The sequence below is a fragment of the Apodemus sylvaticus genome, unplaced genomic scaffold (genome assembly GCF_947179515.1).
Source record: "Apodemus sylvaticus unplaced genomic scaffold, mApoSyl1.1 scaffold_33, whole genome shotgun sequence".
Classification (NCBI taxonomy): Eukaryota; Metazoa; Chordata; class Mammalia; order Rodentia; family Muridae; genus Apodemus; species Apodemus sylvaticus.
The window spans coordinates 2,201,945-2,219,683 of NW_026263270.1; positions in this window are offsets into that span (position 1 = coordinate 2,201,945).

Consider the following 17,739-nt stretch of genomic DNA (forward strand, 5'->3'; position numbering starts at 1 on the left):
GCAGGATTTCCTAAAAACGTGATTTCTGAAACATTTTGAAGAAAGAAAATTCTCCTCTGGGTTCTCTTTTGAGACTACACGTTTAGTCGTACACGCCACACCAAATCGTTTCGAGTTACAACGTGTTGTTAAGGAGATACAAGCTAATTTTGAACGATGCATTATTTCATCTCTAAAAGTGTTTCCAATACGTACGTATTTGTCTTTAGTCTACAACACTGTATTTCCTAGAACGTGGTATTCTTACATCTTCTTTCGAGAGAAAACTCTCCTGTGCATTCGCTTTTGAGGCTACATGCTTAGACATACACGCAACACCAAATCTTTTCAAGTTACAACGTGTTGTTTAAGAAAAACAAGATAATTTCACACGATGCGGGATTTCCTTAAAACGTGGTTTTCTGACATATTTTGACGAACAAAAATTCTCCTGTGGGTTCTCTTTTGAGGCTACACATTTAGACGTACATGCCACACCAAATCTTTTCGAGTTACAACGTGTTGTTTAGGAGATACAAGCTAATTTTGTATGATGCGTTATTTCTTCTCGTAAAGTGTTTACAATGTGTACATATTTGTCTTTATTCTGCAACACTGTATTTCCTTATAACGTGGTATTCTTACATGTTCTCTCGAGAGAAAACTCTCCTGTGGGTTCTCTTTTGAGGCTACACGTTTAGATGTACACGCCACACCAAATCTTTTTGAGTTACAACGTGTTGTTTAGGAGATACAAGCTAATTTTGAACGATGCATTATTTCTTCGTGTAGCCTCAAAAGAGAACCCACAGGAGAATTTTCTTTCATCAAAATTTGTCAGAAACCACGTTTTAAGGAAATCTCGCATCCTGCGAAATTATCTTGTTTTTCACAAACAAAATGTTGTAACACGAAAAGCTTTGGTGTGGCGTGTATATCTACGCGTGTAGCCTCAAAAGAGAATGCAGAGGAGAGTTTTCTCTCGAAAGAATATGTAAGAATACCACGTTATAAGTAAATACAGTGTTGCAGAGTAAAGATAAATAGGTACAGATTGTAAATACTTTATGAGAAGAATTAATGCATGTTACAAAATTAGCTTGTATCTCCTAAACCACACCTTGTAACTCGAAAGGATTTGGTGTGGCGTGTAGGTCTAAATGCTTAGCTTCATAAGAGAACCCACAGGAGAATTTTCTTTCCTTAAAACTTGTCAGAAAACCACGTCTTAAGGAAATCCCGCATCGTACGAATAAAAAAAATAACAATAAAAAAAAATTCTAAAGAAAAGCAAATAAATTGTATCAAGCCTAAAAAAAAAAGAAAAAGAAAAAAAAAAGAAAAAAAAAGAAAGAATATGTAAGAATACCACGTTATAAGGAAATAAAGTGTTGCAGATTAAAGATAAATAGGTACGTATTGTAAATACTTTATGAGAAGAAATAACGCATGGTACAAAATTAGCTTGTATCTCCTAAACAACACCTGGTAACTCAAAAGAATTTGGTGTGGCGTGTACGTGTAAACGTGTAGCCTCATAAGAGAACCCACAGGAGAACTTTCTTACGGCAAAATTTTTTCAGAAAACCACGTTTTATGGACATCTCGCATCCTGAGAAATTATCTTGTTTTTCCTAAACAGCACGTTGTAACTCGAAAAGATTTGGTGTGGCTCGTACGTCTAAACGTGTAGCCTCCAAAGTGAACCCACAGGAGAATTTTCTTTCATCAAAATTTGTCAGAAACCACGTTTTAAGGAAATCTCACATCGTGTGAAATTATCTTGTTTTTCCTAAACAACACGTTGTAATTCGAAAAGCTTTGGTGTTGCGTGTTTGTCTAAGCATGTAGCCTCAAAAGAGAATGCACAGGAGAGTTTTCTCTCAAAAGAATATGTAAGAATACCACGTTATAAGGAAATACAGTGTTGCAGAGTAAAGACAAATAAGTACGTATTGGAAACACTTTACAAGAAGAAATAATGCATCGTACAAAATTTTTCCTAAACTACATGTTGTAACTTGAATAGCTTTGGTGTTGCCTGTATGTCTAAGTGTGTAGCCACAAAAGGGAATGCACAGGACAGTTTTCTATCGAAAGAATATGTAAGAATACCACGTTATAAGGAAATACAATGTTGCAGAGTAAAGACAAATACGTACGTATTGGAAACACTTTATGAGAAGAATTAACACATTGTAAAATATTAGCTTGTATCTCCTAAACAACACGTTGTAACTCGAACAGATTTGGTGTGGCGTGTACGTCTAAACATTTAGCCTCAAAAGAGAACCCACAGGAGAACTTTCTATTGTCAAATTTTTCAGAAAACCACGTTTATGGAAATCTCGCATCCTGCGAAATCATCTAGTTTTTCCTAAACAACACGGTGTAACTCGAAAAGCTTTGGTGTTGCTTGTATGTCTAAACATGTAGCCTCAAAAGAGAACGCTCAGGAGAGTTTTCCCTCGAAAGAATATGTAAGAATACCACGTTATAAGGAAATACAGTGTTGCAGAGAAAGACAAATACGTACGTATTGGAAACAATTTACGAGAAGAAATAACACATCGTACAAAATTAGCCTGTATCTCCTAAACAACACGTGGTAACTCGAAAGGATTTGGTGTGGCGTGCATGTCTAAACGTGTAGCATCATAAGAGAACCCACAGGAGAATTTTCTTTCGTCAAAATTTGTCAGAACACAACGGTTTAAGGAAATCCGAGAACGCACAGGAGAGTTTTCTCTCGAAATAATATGTAAGAATACCACGTTATAAGGAAATACAGTGTTGCAGAGTAGAGGCAAATACATACTTATTGGAAAAACTTAAACTTTACAAGAAGAAATAATGCATCGTAAAAAAATTAGTTTGTATCTCCTAAACAACATGTTGTAACTTAAAAAGATTTGGTGTGGCCTGTACGTCTAAAGGTGTAGTCTCAAATGAGAACCCATAGGAGAATTTTCTTTGGTCAAAATTTGTCAGAAAATCACGTATTAAGGAAATCCCTCTTCGTGCGAAATTATCTTGTTTTTCCTAAACAACACGTTGTAACGTGAAAATCTTTGGTATTACGTGTATGTCTAAGCGTGTAGCCTCAAAAGAGGACGCACAGGAAAGTTTTCTCTCGAAAGAATATGTAAGAATACCACGTTATAAGGAAATACAGTGTTGCAGACTAAAGGCAAATACGTACCTATTGGAAACACCTTACAAGAAGAAATAAAGCATCGTAAAAAATTAGCTTGTATCTCCTAAACAACAGTTTGTAACTCGAAAAGATTTGGTGTGGCATGCACGTCTAAACGTGTAGCCTCAAAAGATAACCCACAGGAGAATTTTTTTTCGTTAATATTTCTCAGAAAACCATGTTTTAAGGAAGTCACTCATCGTGCGAAATTATCTTGCTTTTCCTAAACAACACGTTGTAACTCGAAAAGCTTTGATGTTGCGTTTCCAATACATATGTATTTTCCTTTACTCTGCAACACTGTATTTCCTTACAACGTGGTATTCTTACATATTCTTTCGAGAGAAAACTCTCCTGTGCGTTCTCTTTTGGGGCTACACGCTTAGACACACACGCAACACCAAAGCTTTTCGAGTTAAAACGTTTTGTTTAGGAAAAACAAGATAATTTCGCATGATGCGGTATTTCCTTCATACGTGGTTTTCTGACAAATTTTGACCAAAGAAAATTCTCCTATGGTTTCTCTTTTGAGGCTACACGATTAGACGTACAGGCCACACCAAATCTTTTTAAGTTACAACGTGTTGTTTAGGAGATACAAGCTAATTTTGTAAGATGCGTTATTTCTTCTCGTAAAGTTTTTCCAATACGTAAATATTTGTCTTTACTCTGCAACACTGTATTTCCTAATAACGTGGTATTCTTATATATTCTTTCGAGAAAAAAACTCTCCTTTGCCTTCTCTTTTGAGGCTACACGCTTAGACATACACGCAACACCAAAGGTTTTCGCGTTACAATGTGTTGCTTAGGAAAAACAAGATAATTTCGCACGATGCAGGATTTCCTTAAAACGTGGTTTTCTGACAAATTTTGATGAACGAAAATTCTCCTGTGGGTTCTCGATTGAGGCTACACGTTTAGACGTACACACCACACCAAATCTTTTCGAGTTATAACGTGATGTTTAGGAGATACATACTAATTTTTTACGATGCCTTATTTCTTCTCGTAAAGTTTAAGGGTTTCCAATAAGTACGTATTTGTCTTTACTCTGCAACACTGTATTTCCTTATAACGTGGTATTCTTACATATTCTTTCGAGAGAAAACTCTCCTGTGCGTTCTCTTTTGAGGCTACATGCTTTGACATACACGCAACACCAAAGCTTTTCGAGTTACAATGTGTTGTTTAGGAAAAACAAGATAATTTAGCAAGATGCGGGATTTCCTTAAAACGTGGTTTTCTGACAAATTTTGACGAAAGAAAATACTCCTGTGGGTTCTCTTTGGAGGCTACACATTTAGACGTACACACCACATCAAATCATTTCGAGTTACATCGTGTTGTTTAGGAGATACAAGCTAATTTTTTTACGAAGCGTTATTTCTTCTCATAAAGTTTAAGTGTTTCCATTACGTAAATATTTGCCTTTACTCTGCAACACTGTATTTCCTTATAACGTGGCATTCTTGCATATTCTTTCGAGAGAAAACTCACCTGTGCATTCTCCTTTGAGGCTACGTGCTTAGATATACACACAACACCAAAGCTTTTCGAGTTACAACGTGTTATTTAGGAAAAACAACATAATTTCGCACGATGCGGGATTTCCTTAAAACGTGGTTTTCTGACAAATTTTGAAGAAATAAAACTCTCCTGTGGGTACTCTTTTGAGGCTACACGTTTAGACGTACATGCCACACCAAATCTTTTCGAGTTCCAACGTGTTGTTTAGGACATACAAGCTAATTTTGCAAGATGCGTTATTTCTCTCATAAAGTGTTTCCAATACATATGTATTAGTCTTTACTCTGCAACACTGTATTTCCTTGTAATGTGGTATCCTTACATATTCTTTCGAGAGAAAACTCTACTGTGCGTTCTCTTTTGAGGCTACACGCAGGGAAAACTCTCCTGTTCCTTCTCTTTTGAGGCTCCATCCTTACACATACACGCAACACCAAAGCTTTTCGAGTTACAACATGTTGTTTAGGAAAAAGGAGATGATTTTGCACGATGCGGGATTAGCTTAAAACGTGGTTTTCTGAAAAATTTTGACGAAAGAAAATTCTCCTGTGTGTTCTCTTTTGAGGCTACATATTTAGACGTACATGCCACACCAAATCTTTTCGAATTACAACGTGTTGTTTAGGAGATACAAGCTAATTTTGTACAATGCGTTAATTCTTCTTGTAAAGTGTTTCCGATATGTACGTATTTGTCTTTACTCTGCAACACTGTATTTCCTTAAAACGTGGTTTTCTTACATATTCTTTCGAGAGAAAACTATCCAGTGCGTTCCCTTTTGAGGCTACACACTTAGACATACAGGTAACACCAAAGCTTTTCGAGTTACAATGTGTTGTTTATGAAAAACAAGATAATTTCGCACGATGCGGGATTTCCTTAAAACGTGGTTTTCTGACAAATTTTGTCGAAAGAAAATTCTCCTGTGGGTTATCTTTTGAGGCTTCACGTTTAGACGTGCACACCACACCAAATAAGACAAATAAGTACATATTGGAAACACTTTACAAAAAGAAATAATGCATCCTACAAAATTAGCTTGTATCTCCTAAACAACAGGTTATAATTCGAAAAGATTTGGTGTGGCTCGTACCTCTACACGTGTTGCCTCAAAAGAGAACCCACAGGAGAACTTTCTTTCGTCAAAATTTGTCAGAAAACCATGTTTTATGGAAATCTCGCATCCTGCGAAATTATCTTGTTTTTCCTAAACAACACGTTGTAACTCGAAAAGCTTTGGCGTTCCTTGTTTGTCTAAGCGTGTAGCCTCAAAAGAGAATGCACAGGAGAGTTTTCCCTAGAAAGAATATGTAAGAATACCACGTTATAAGAAAATACAGTGTTGCAGAGTAAAGACAAATAAGTACATATTGGAAACACTTTAGGGAAGAAATAATGCATCGTACAATATTTGCTTGTATCTCCTAAACAACACGTTCTAACTCGAAAATATTTGGTGTGGCTCGTACGTCTACACGTGTAGCCTCAAAACAGAAACCACAGGAGCATTTTCTTTCGTCAAAATGTGTCAAAAAACCACGTTTTAAGGAAATCCCGCATCGTGCAAAATTATCTTGTTTTTCCTAAACAACACGTTTTAACTCGAAAAGCTTTGGTGTTGCGTGTATGTCTGAGCATGTTGCCTCTAAAGACAATGCACAAGAGAGTTTTCTCTCGAAAGAACATGTAAGAATACAACGTTATAAGGAAATACAGTGTTGCAGAGTAAAGACAAATACGTACATATTGGAAACACTTTACGAGAAGAAATAACGCATTGTACAAAATTAGCGTGTATCTCCTAAACAACACGTGGTAACTCGAAAGGATTTGGTGTGTCGTGTATGTCTAAACGTGTAGCCTCAAAAGAGAACCGACAGGAGAATTTTCTTTCTTCAAAATTTGTCAGAAAACCACGTTTTAAGGAAATCCTGCATCGTGCGAAATTATCTTGTTTTTCATAAACAACAGGTTGTAACTCGAAAAGCTTTGGTGTTGCCTGTATGTCTCAGTGTGTAGGCTCAAAAGGGAACGCACAGGATAGTTTTCTCTCTAAAGAATATTTAAAAATACCACGTTATAAGGAAATACAATGTTGCAGAGTAAAGACAAATATGTACGTATTGGAAACACTTTATGAAAAGAACACATCGTAGAAAATTAGCTTGTATCTCCTAAACAAAAGGTTGTACCTAGAAAAGATTTGGTGTGGCATGTACGTCTAAATGTGTTGCATCAAAAGAGAACCCACAGGAGAATTTTCTTCCTTCAAAATGTTTCAGAAAACCACGTTTTAAGGAAATCCCTCATCGTACGAAATCATCTTTTTCCTAAACAACATGTTGTAACTCGAAAAGCTTTGGTGTTGCGTGTATGTGTAAGCGTGGAGCCTCCAAAGAGAAGGCACAGGAGAGTTTTCTTTCGAAAGAATATGTAAGAATACCACGTTAAAAGGAAATACAATTTTGCAGAGTAAAGACAAATAAGTACATATTGGAAACACTTTACGAGAAGAAATAACGCATCTTAAAAAAGTAGCTTGTATCTCCTAAACAACATGTTGTAACTCGAAAAGATTTGGTGTGACATGTACGTCTAAAAGTGTAGCCTCAAACGAGAACCGACAGGAGAATATTCTTTCATCAAAATTTGTCAGAAACCACGTTTTAAGGAAATCTCGCATCGTGCGAAATTATCTTGTTTTTCCTAAACAACATGTTGTAACTCGAAAAGCTTTGGCGTTCCTTGTTTGTCTAAGCGTGTAGCCTCAAAAGAGAATGCACAGGAGAGTTTTCCCTAGAAAGAATATGTAAGAATACCACATTATAAGAAAATACAGTGTTGCAGAGTAAAGACAAATAAGTACATATTGGAAACACTTTAGGGAAGAAATAACGCATCGTACAATATTTGCTTGTATCTCCTAAACAACACGTTGTAACTCGAAAATATTTGGTGTGGCTTGTACGTCTACACGTGTAGCCTCAAAACAGAAACCACAGGAGAATTTTCTTTTGTCAAAATTTGTCAAAAAACCACGTTTTAAGGAAATCCCGCATCGTGCAAAATTATCTTGTTTTTCTTAAACAACACGTTGTAACTCGAAAGCTTTGTTGTTGCGTGTATGACTGAGCATGTTTCCTCTAAAGACAATGCACAAGAGAGTTTTCTCTCGAAAGACATGTAAGAATACAACGTTATAAGGAAATACAGTGTTGCAGAGTAAAGACAAATACGTACATATTGGAAACACTTTACGAGAAGAAATAACGCATCGTACAAAATTAGCGTGTATCTCCTAAACAACACGTGGTAACTCGAAAGGATTTGGTGTGGCATGTACGTCTAAACGTGTAGCCTCAAAAGAGTACACACAGGAGAGTTTTATTTGGTCAAAATTTGTCAGAAAACCACATATTAAGGAAATCCCGCATCGTGCGAAATTATCTTGTTTTTCCTAAACAACGCATTGTAACTCGAAAAGCTTTGGTGTTGCGTGTATGTCTAAGCGTGTAGCCTCATAAGAGAACACACAGGAGACTTTTCTCTCGAAAGAATATGTGAGAATACCACGTTATAAGGAAGTCCACTGTTGCAGAATAATGACAAATACTTACGTATTGGAAACCCTTAAACTTTACGAGATGAAATAAAGCATCGTACAAAATTAGCTTGTATCTCCTAAACAACACGTTGTAACTCGAAAAGATTTGGTGTGGCGTGTACGTCTAAACGTGTAGCCTCAAAAAGAACCCAGAGAAGAATTTTCTTTCGTTAAAATTTTTCAGAACACCACGTTTTAAGGAAATCCCACATCGTGAGAAATCATCTTCTTTTTCCTAAATAACATGTTGTAACTCGAAAAGCTTTGGTGTTGCGTGTATGTCTAAGCGTGGAGCCTCAAAAGAGAAGGCACAGGAGAGTTTTCTCTCGAAGGAATATGTAAGAATACCACGTTATAAAGAAATACAATTTTGTAGACTAAAGGCAAATAAGTACATATTGGAAACACTTTACGAGAAGAAATAATGCATCGTACAAAATTAGCTTGTATCTCCTAAACAACACGTTGTAACTCGAAAAGATTTGGTGTGACGTGTACGTCTATACGTGTAGCCTCAAAGGAAAGCCCACAGAAGAATTTTCCTTTGTCAAATTTTTCAGAAAACCACGTTTTAAATAAATCCTGCATCGTGCGAAATTATCTTTTTATTCATTAACAACACCTTGTAACTCGAAAAGCTTTGGTGTTGCCTGTATGTCTAAGTGTGTAGCCTCAAAACGGAACGCACAAGATAGTTTTCTCTCGAAAGAATATGTAAGAATACCACGTTATAAGGAAATACAGTGTTTCAGAGTAAAGACAAATACTTACATATTGGGAACATTTTACGAGAAGAAATAACGCATCGAACAAAATTAGCTTGTATCTCCTAAACAACACATGGTAAGTCGAAAAGATTTGGTTTGGCGTGTATGTCTAAACGTGTAGCCTCAAAGGAGAACACAAAGGAGAATTTTCTTTCGTCAAAATTTGTCAGAAAACCACGTTTTAAGGAAATACTGCATCGTGGGAAATTATCTTGTTTTTCCTAAACAACAAGTGGTAACTCGAAAAGCTTTGGTGTTGCGTGTATGTCTAAGCGTGTAGCCTCAAAAGAGAATGCACAGGAGAGTTTTCTCTCTTTAGAACATGTAAGAATTCAACGTTATAAGGAAATACAGTGTTGCAGAGTAAAGACAAATACGTACATATTGGAAACACATTGCGAGAAGAAATTAAGCATCACACAATATTAGCTTGTATCTCCTAAACAACAAGTGGAAACTCGAAAACATTTAGTTTGGCGTGTATGTCTAAAAGTTTAGCCTCAAAAGAGAACCCACTGGAGAATTTTCTTTCGTCAAAATTGGTCAGAAAACAAGGTTTTAACGAAATCCCGCATCCTGCGAAATTATCTTGTTTTTCCTAAACAACACGTTGTAACTCAAAAAGCTTGGGTGTTGCGTGTATTTCTCAGTGTGTAGCCTCAAAAGAGAACACACAGGAGAGTTTTCACTCAAAAGAATAAGTAAGAATACCAGGTTATAAGGAAATACAGTGTTGCAGAGTAAAGACAAATACGTACGTATTGGAAACACTTTACGTGAAGAAATAACGCATCATAAAAAATTAGCTTGTATCTCCTAAACAACACGTGGTAACTCGAAAATGTTTGGTGTGGCAGGTACGTCTAAACGTGTAGCCTCAAAAAGAGAACACACAGGAGAATTTTCTTTGGTCAAATTTGTCACAAAACCACGTATTAAGGAAATCCTACATCGTGCGAAATTATCTTGTTTTTCCTAAACAACACGTTGTAACTCGAAAACCTTTGGTGTTGAGTGTATGTCTCAGCGTGTAGCCTTAAAAGAGAACACACAGGGGAGTTCTCTCTCAAAAGAATATGTAAGAATACCACGTTATAAGGAAATACAGTGTTGCAGAGTAAAGAAAAATACGTACGTATTGGAAACCCTTAAACTTTACGAGATGAAATACAGCATCGTACAAAATTAGCTCGTATCTCCTAAACAACACTTTGTAACTCGAAAAGATTTGGTGTGGCGTGTACGTCTAAACTTGTAGCCTCAAAAGAGAACCCATAGGAGAATTTTCTTTCGTCAAAGTTTCAGAAAAGCACGTTTTAAGGAAATCCAGCATCGTGCGAAATTATCTTGTTTTTCCTAAACAGCACGTAGTAACTCAAAAATCTTTGGTGATGCGTGTATGTCTAAGCGTGTAGCCTCAAAAGAGAACACACAGCAGAGTTTTCTCTCGAAAGAATATGTGAGAATACCACGTTATAAGGAAGTACAGTGTTGCAGAATAAAGACAAATACTTACGTATTGGAAACCCTTAAACTTTACGAGATGAAATAAAGCATCGTACAAAATTAGCTTGTATCTCCTAAACAACACGTTGTAATTCGAAAAGATTTGGTGTGGCGTGTACGTCTAAAGGTGTAGCCTCCAAAGAGAACCACAGGACAATTTTCGTTCGTCAAAATTTGTCAGAAAACCACGTTTTAAGGAAATTCCGCATCGTGAGAAATTATCTTGTTCTTCATAAACAACACATTGTAATTCGAAAAGCTTTGGTGTTGCGTGTATGTTTAAGCGTGTACCCTCAAAAGAGAACGCACAGGAGAGTTTTCTCTCGAAACAATATGTAAGAAATCCACGTATTAAGGAAATACCGTGTTGCAGAGTAAAGACAAATACGTACTTATTGGAAACACTTTACGAGAAGAAATAACGCATCGTAAAAAATTAGCTTGTATCTCCTAAACAACAGGTTGTAACTCGAAAAGATTTGGTGTGGCGTGTACGTCTAAAAGTGTAGCCTCAAAATAGTACACACAGGAGAGTTTTATTTGGTCAAAATTTGTCAGAAAACCACGTTTTAAGGAAATCCCGCATCGTGCGAAATTATGTTGTTTTTCCTAAACAACATGTTGTAACTCGAAAAGCTTTGGAGTTGAGTGTATGTCTAAGCATGTAGCCTCAAAGGAGACCGCACAGGAGAGTTTTCTCTCGAAAGAATATGCAAGAATACCTCGTTATAAGGAAATACAGTGTTGCAGAGTAAAGCCAAATATTTACATAATGGAAACACTTAAACTTTATGAGAAGAAATAATGCATCGTAAAAAAATTAGCTTGTATCTCCTAAACAACACGTTGTAACTCGACAAGATTTAGTGTCTCGGGCACGTCTAAATGTGTAGCCTCAAAAGAGAACCCACAGGAGTATTTTCTTTCGTCAAAATTTGTCAGAAAACCACGTTTTAAGGAAATCACGCATCATGCTAAATTATCTAGTTTTTCCTAAACAACACATTGTAACTCGAAAAACTTTGGTGTTGAGTGTATGTCAAAGCGTATAGCCTCAAAAGAGAACGCACAGGAGAGTTTTCTCTCGAAAGAATGTGTAAGAATACCACGTTATAAGGAAATACAGTGTTGCAGAGTAAAGACAAATACGTACATATTGGAAAATCTTAAACTTTACGAGAAGAAATAAGGCATCTTACAAAATTAGTTTGTATCTCCTAAACAACACGTTATAACTCGAAAAGATTTGGTGTGGTGTGTACGTCTAAACGTGTACCCTAAAAAGAGAACCCACAGGATAATTTTCTTTCGTCAAAATTTGTCAGAAAACCACGTTTTAAGGAAATCCCGCATCTTGTGAAATTATCTTGTTTTTCCTAAAAAACACGTTGTAACTCGAAAAGCTTTGGTGTTGCGTGTATGTCTAAGCATGTAGCCTCAAAGGGGAACGCACAGGAGAGTTTTCTCTCGAAAGAATATGCAAGAATACCACGTTATAAGGAAATACAGTGTTGCAGAGTAAAGGCAAATATGTACGTAATGGAAACACTTAAACTTTATGAAAGAAATAACGCATCATAAAAAAATTAGCTTGTATCTCCTGAACAACACGTTGTAATTCGAAAAGATTTGGTGTTGCGTGAATGTCTAAGCATGTAGCCTCAAAGGAGAACACACAGGAGAGTTTTCTCTCGAAAGAATATGCAAGAATACCACGTTATAAGGAAATACAGTGTTGCAGAGTAAAGGCAAATATGTACGTAATGGAAACGCTTAAACTTTATGAGAAGAAATAACGCATCTTAAAAAAATTAGCTTGTTTCTCCTAAACAACACGTTGTAACTCGAAAAGATTTGCTGTGGCATGTACGTCTAAATGTGTAGCCTCAAAAGAGAACCCACAGGAGTATTTTCTTTCGTCAAAATTTGTCAGACAACCACGTTTTAAGGAAATCCCGCATCGTGCGAAATTATCTTGTTTTTCCTAAACAACACGTTGTAACTCGAAAAGCTTTGGTTTTGCTTGTATGTCTAAGCGTGTAGCCTCAAAAGAGAACGCAAAGGAGAGTTTTTTCTCGAAAGAATATGTAAGAATACCACGTTATTAGGAAATACAATGTTGCAGAGTAAAGACAAATACTTACGTCTTGGAAAAACTTTACGAGAAGAAATAACGCATCGTAAGAAATTAGCTTGTATCTCCTAAACAACACGTTGTAACTCGAAAAGCTTTGGTGTTGCGTGTATGTGTAAGCGTGTAGCCTCAAAGGAGAACGCAAAGGAGAGTTTTTTCTCGAAAGAATATGTAAGAATACCACGTTATTAGGAAATACAGTGTTGCAGAGTAAAGACAAATACTTATGTATTGGAAAAACTTTACGAGAAGAAATAACGCATAGTACAAAATTAGCTTGTATCTACTAAACAACACGTTGCAACTTAAAAAGATTTGGTGTGACCTGTACGTCTAAACGTGTAGCCTGAAGAAAGAAGCTATAGGAGAATTTTCTTAGGTCAAAATTTGTCAGAAAACCACGTATTAAGGAAATCCCGCATCGTGCGAAATTATCTTGTTTTTCCTAAACAAAACGTTTTAAATCGAAATGCTTTGGTGTTGCGTGTATGTCTAAGCGTGTAGCCTCAAAAGAGAACGTACAGGAGAGTTTTCTCTCGAAAGAATATGTAAGAATACCACGTTATAAGGAAATACAGTGTTGCAGAGTAAAGACAAATACGTACTTATTGGAAAAACTTAAACTTTACGAGAAGAAATAACGCATCGTACAAAATTAGCTTGTATCTCCTAAACAACACGTTGTAACTTGAAAAGATTTTGTGTGGCTTGTACGTCTAAACGTGTAGCCTCAAAAGAGTACCCACAGGAGAGTTTTATTTCGTCAAAATTTGTCAGAAAACCACGTTTTAAGGAAATCCCGCATCTTGCGAAATTATCTTGTTTTTCCTAAACAACACGTTGTAACTCGAAAAGCTTTGGTGTCGCGTGAATGTCTAAGCATGTAGCCTCAAAGGAGAACGCACAGGAGAGTTTTCTCTCGAAAGAATATGGAAGAATACCACGTTATAAGGAAATACAGTGTTGCAGAGTAAAGGCAAATATGTACGTAATGGAAACACTTAAACTTTATGAGAAGAAATAACGCATAGTAAAAAATTAGCTTGTTTCTCCTAAACAACACGTTGTAACTCGAAAAGATTTGCTGTGGCATGTACGTCTAAATGTGTAGCCTCAAAAGAGAACCCACAGGAGTATTTTCTTTCGTCAAAATTTGTCAGAAAACCACGTTTTAAGGAAATCCCGCATCGTGCAAAAATATCTTGTTTTTCCTAAACAACACGTTGTAACTCGAAAAGCTTTGGTGTTGCGTGTATGTCTAAGCGTGTAGCCTCAAAAGAGAACGCAAAGGAGAGTTTTTTCTCGAAAGAATATGTAAGAATACCACGTTATTAGGAAATACAGTGTTGTAGAGTAAAGACAAATACTTACGTCTTGGAAAAATATTACGAGAAGAAATAACGCATCGTACAAAATTAGCTTGTATCTCCTAAACAACACGTTGTAACTTAAAAAGATTTGGTGTGGCCTGTACGTCTAAACGTGTAGCCTCAAAAGAGAACCCATAGGAGAATTTTCTTTGGTCAAAATTTGTCAGAAAACCATGTATTAAGGAAATTCCGCATCGTGCGAAATTATCTTGTTTTTCCTAAACAACACGTTTTAACTCGAAAAGCTTTGGTGTTGCGTGTATGTCTAAGCCTGTAACCTCAAAGGAGAATGCCCAGGAGAGTTTTCTCTCGAAAGAATATGTAAGAATACCACGTTATAAGGAAATACAGTGTTGCAGAGTAAAGACAAATACGTACTTATTGGAAAAACTTAAACTTTACGAGAAGAAATAAGGCATCTTACAAAATTAGTTTCTATCTCCTAAACAGCACGTTATAACTTGAATAGATTTGGTGTGGTGTGTACGTCTAAACTTGTAGCCTCAAAAGAGAACCCACAGGATAATTTTCTTTCGTCAAAATTTGTCAGAAAACCACGTTTTAAGGAAGTCCCGCATCTTGCGAAATTATCTTGTTTTTCCTAAACAACACGTTGTAACTCGAAAGCTTTGGTGTTGCGTGTATGTCTAAGCGTGTAGCCTCAAAAGAGAACGCACAGGAGAGTTTTCTCTCGAAAGAATACTTAAGGATACCACGTTATAAGGAAATACAGTGTTGCAGAATAAAGACAAATACATACGTATTGGAAACACTTTATGAGAGAAAAAACGCATCTGGCAAAATTAGATTTTATGTCCTAAACAACTCGTTGTAACTCGAAAAGATTTGGTGTGGGGTGCACGTCTAAACGTGTAGCCTCAAAAGAGTACCCACAGGAGAGTTTTATTTCGTCAAAATTTGTCAGAAAACCACGTTTTAAGGAAATCCCGCATCTTGCGAAATTATCTTGTTTTTCCTAAACAACACGTTGTAAATCGAAAAGGTTTGGTGTTGCGTGAATGTTTAAGCATGTAGCCTCAAAGGAGAACGCACAGGAGAGTTTTCTCTCGAAAGAATATGCAAGAATACCACGTTATAAGGAAATACAGTGTTGCAGAGTAAAGGCAAATATGTACGTAATGGAAACACTAAAACTTTATGAGAAGAAATAACGCATCGTAAAAAATTAGCTTGTTTCTCCTAAACAACACGTTGTAACTCGAAATGATTTGTTGTGGCATGTACGTCTAAATGTGTAGCCTCAAAAGAGAACCCACAGGAGTATTTTCTTTCGTCAAAATTTGTCAGAAAACCACGTTTTAAGGAAATCCCGCATCGTGCGAAATTATCTTGTTTTTCCTAAACAACACGTTGTAACTCGAAAAGCTTTGGTGTTGCGTGTATGTCTAAGCGTGTAGCCTCAAAAGAGAACGCAAAGGAGAGTTTTTTCTCGAAAGAATGTGTAAGAATACCATGTTTTTTGGAAATACAGTGTTGCAGAGTAAAGACAAATACTTACGTATTGGAAAAAACTTTACGAGAAGAAATAACGCATCGTAAGAAATTAGCTTGTATCTCCTAAACAACACGTTGTAGCTTAAAAAGATTTGGTGTGGCCTGTACGTCTAAACGTGTAGCCTGAAAAGAGAACCCATAGATGAATTTTCTTTGGTCAAAATATGTCAGAAAACCACGTATTAAGGAAATCACGCATAGTGCGACATTATCTTGTTTTTCCTAAACCAAACGTTTTAACTCGAAAAGCTTTCGTGTTGCGTGTATGTCTAAGCGTGTAGCCTCAAAAGAGAACGCACAGGAGAGTTTTCTCTCGAAAGAATATGTAAGAATACCACGTTATAAGGAAATACAGTGTTGCAGAGTAAAGACAAATACGTACTTATTGGAAAAACTTAAACCTTACGAGAAGAAATAAGGCATCTTAAAAATTAGTTTGTATCTCCTAAACAACACATTATAACTCGAAAAGATTTGGTGTGGTATGTATGTCTAAACGAATAGCCTCAAAAGAGAACCCACAGGAAAATTTTCTTTCGTCAAAATTTGTCAGAAAACCACGTTTTAAGGAAATCCCGCATTCTGCGAAATTATCTTGTTTTTCTTAAACAAAACGTTTAAACTCGAAAAGCTTTGGTGTTGCATGTATATCTAAGCGTGTAGCCTCAAAAGAGAATGCACAGGAGAGTTTTCTCTCGAAAGAATATGTAAGAATATCACGTTATAAGGAAATACAGTGTTGCAGAGTAAAGAGAAATACTTACTTATTGGAAAAACTTAAACTTAAGAGAAGAAATAACGCATCGTACAAAATTAGCTTGTATCTCCTAAACAACACGTTGTAACTTAAAAAGATTTGGTGTGGCCTGTACGTCTAAACGTGTAGCCTCAAAAGAGAACCCATAGGAGAATTTTCTTTGGTCAAAATTTGTCAGAAAACCACGTATTAAGGAAATTCCGCATCGTGCGAAATTATCTTGTTTTTCCTAAACAAAACGTTTTACCTCGAAAACCTTTGGTGTTGCGTGTATGTCTAAGCCTGTAACCTCAAAGGAGAATGCCCAGGAGAGTTTTCTCTCGAAAGAATATGTAAGAATACCACTTTATAAGGAAATACAGTGTTGCAGAGTAAAGACAAATACGTACTTATTGGAAAAACTTAAACTTACGAGAAGAAATAAGGCATCTTACAAAATTAGTTTCTATCTCCTAAACAACACGTTATAACTTGAATAGATTTGGTGTGGTGTGTACGTCTAAACTTGTAGCCTCAAAAGAGAACCCACAGGATAATTTTCTTTCGTCAAAATTTGTCAGAAAACCACGTTTTAAGGAAATCCCGCATCTTGCGAAATTATCTTGTTTTTCCTAAACAACACATTGTAACTCGAAAGCTTTGGTGTTGCTTGTATGTCTATGCGTGTAGCCTCAAAAGAGAACGCACAGGAGAGTTTTCTCTCGAAAGAATATGTAAGGATACCACATTATAAGGAAATACAGTGTTGCAGAGTAAAGACAAATACGTACGTATTGGAAACACTTTATGAGAGAAATAACGCATCTGGCATAATTAGCTTGTATGTCCTAAACAACTCGTTGTAACTCGAAAAGATTTGGTGTGGGGTGCACGTCTAAACGTGTAGCCTCAAAAGAGTACCCACAGGAGAGTTTTATTTCGTCAAAATTTGTCAGAAAACCACGTTTTAAGGAAATCCCGCATCTTGCGAAATTATCTTGTTTTCCTAAACAACACGTAGTAACTCGAAAATCTTTGGTGATGCGTGTATGTCTAAGCATGTAGCCTCAAAAGAGAACACACAGGAGAGTTTTCTCTCGAAAGAATATGTGAGAATACCACGTTATAAGGAAGTACAGTGTTGCAGAATAAAGACAAATAATTACATATTGGAAACCCTTAAACTTTACGAGATGAAATAAAGCATCGTACAAAATTAGCTTGTATCTCCTAAACAACACGTTGTAACTCGAAAAGATTTGGTGTGGCGTGTACGTCTAAAGGTGTAGCCTCAAAAGAGAACCACAGGACAATTTTCGCTCGTCAAAATTTGTCAGAAAACCACCTTTTAAGGAAATCCCGCATTTTGAGAAATTATCTTGTTCTTCATAAACAACACATTG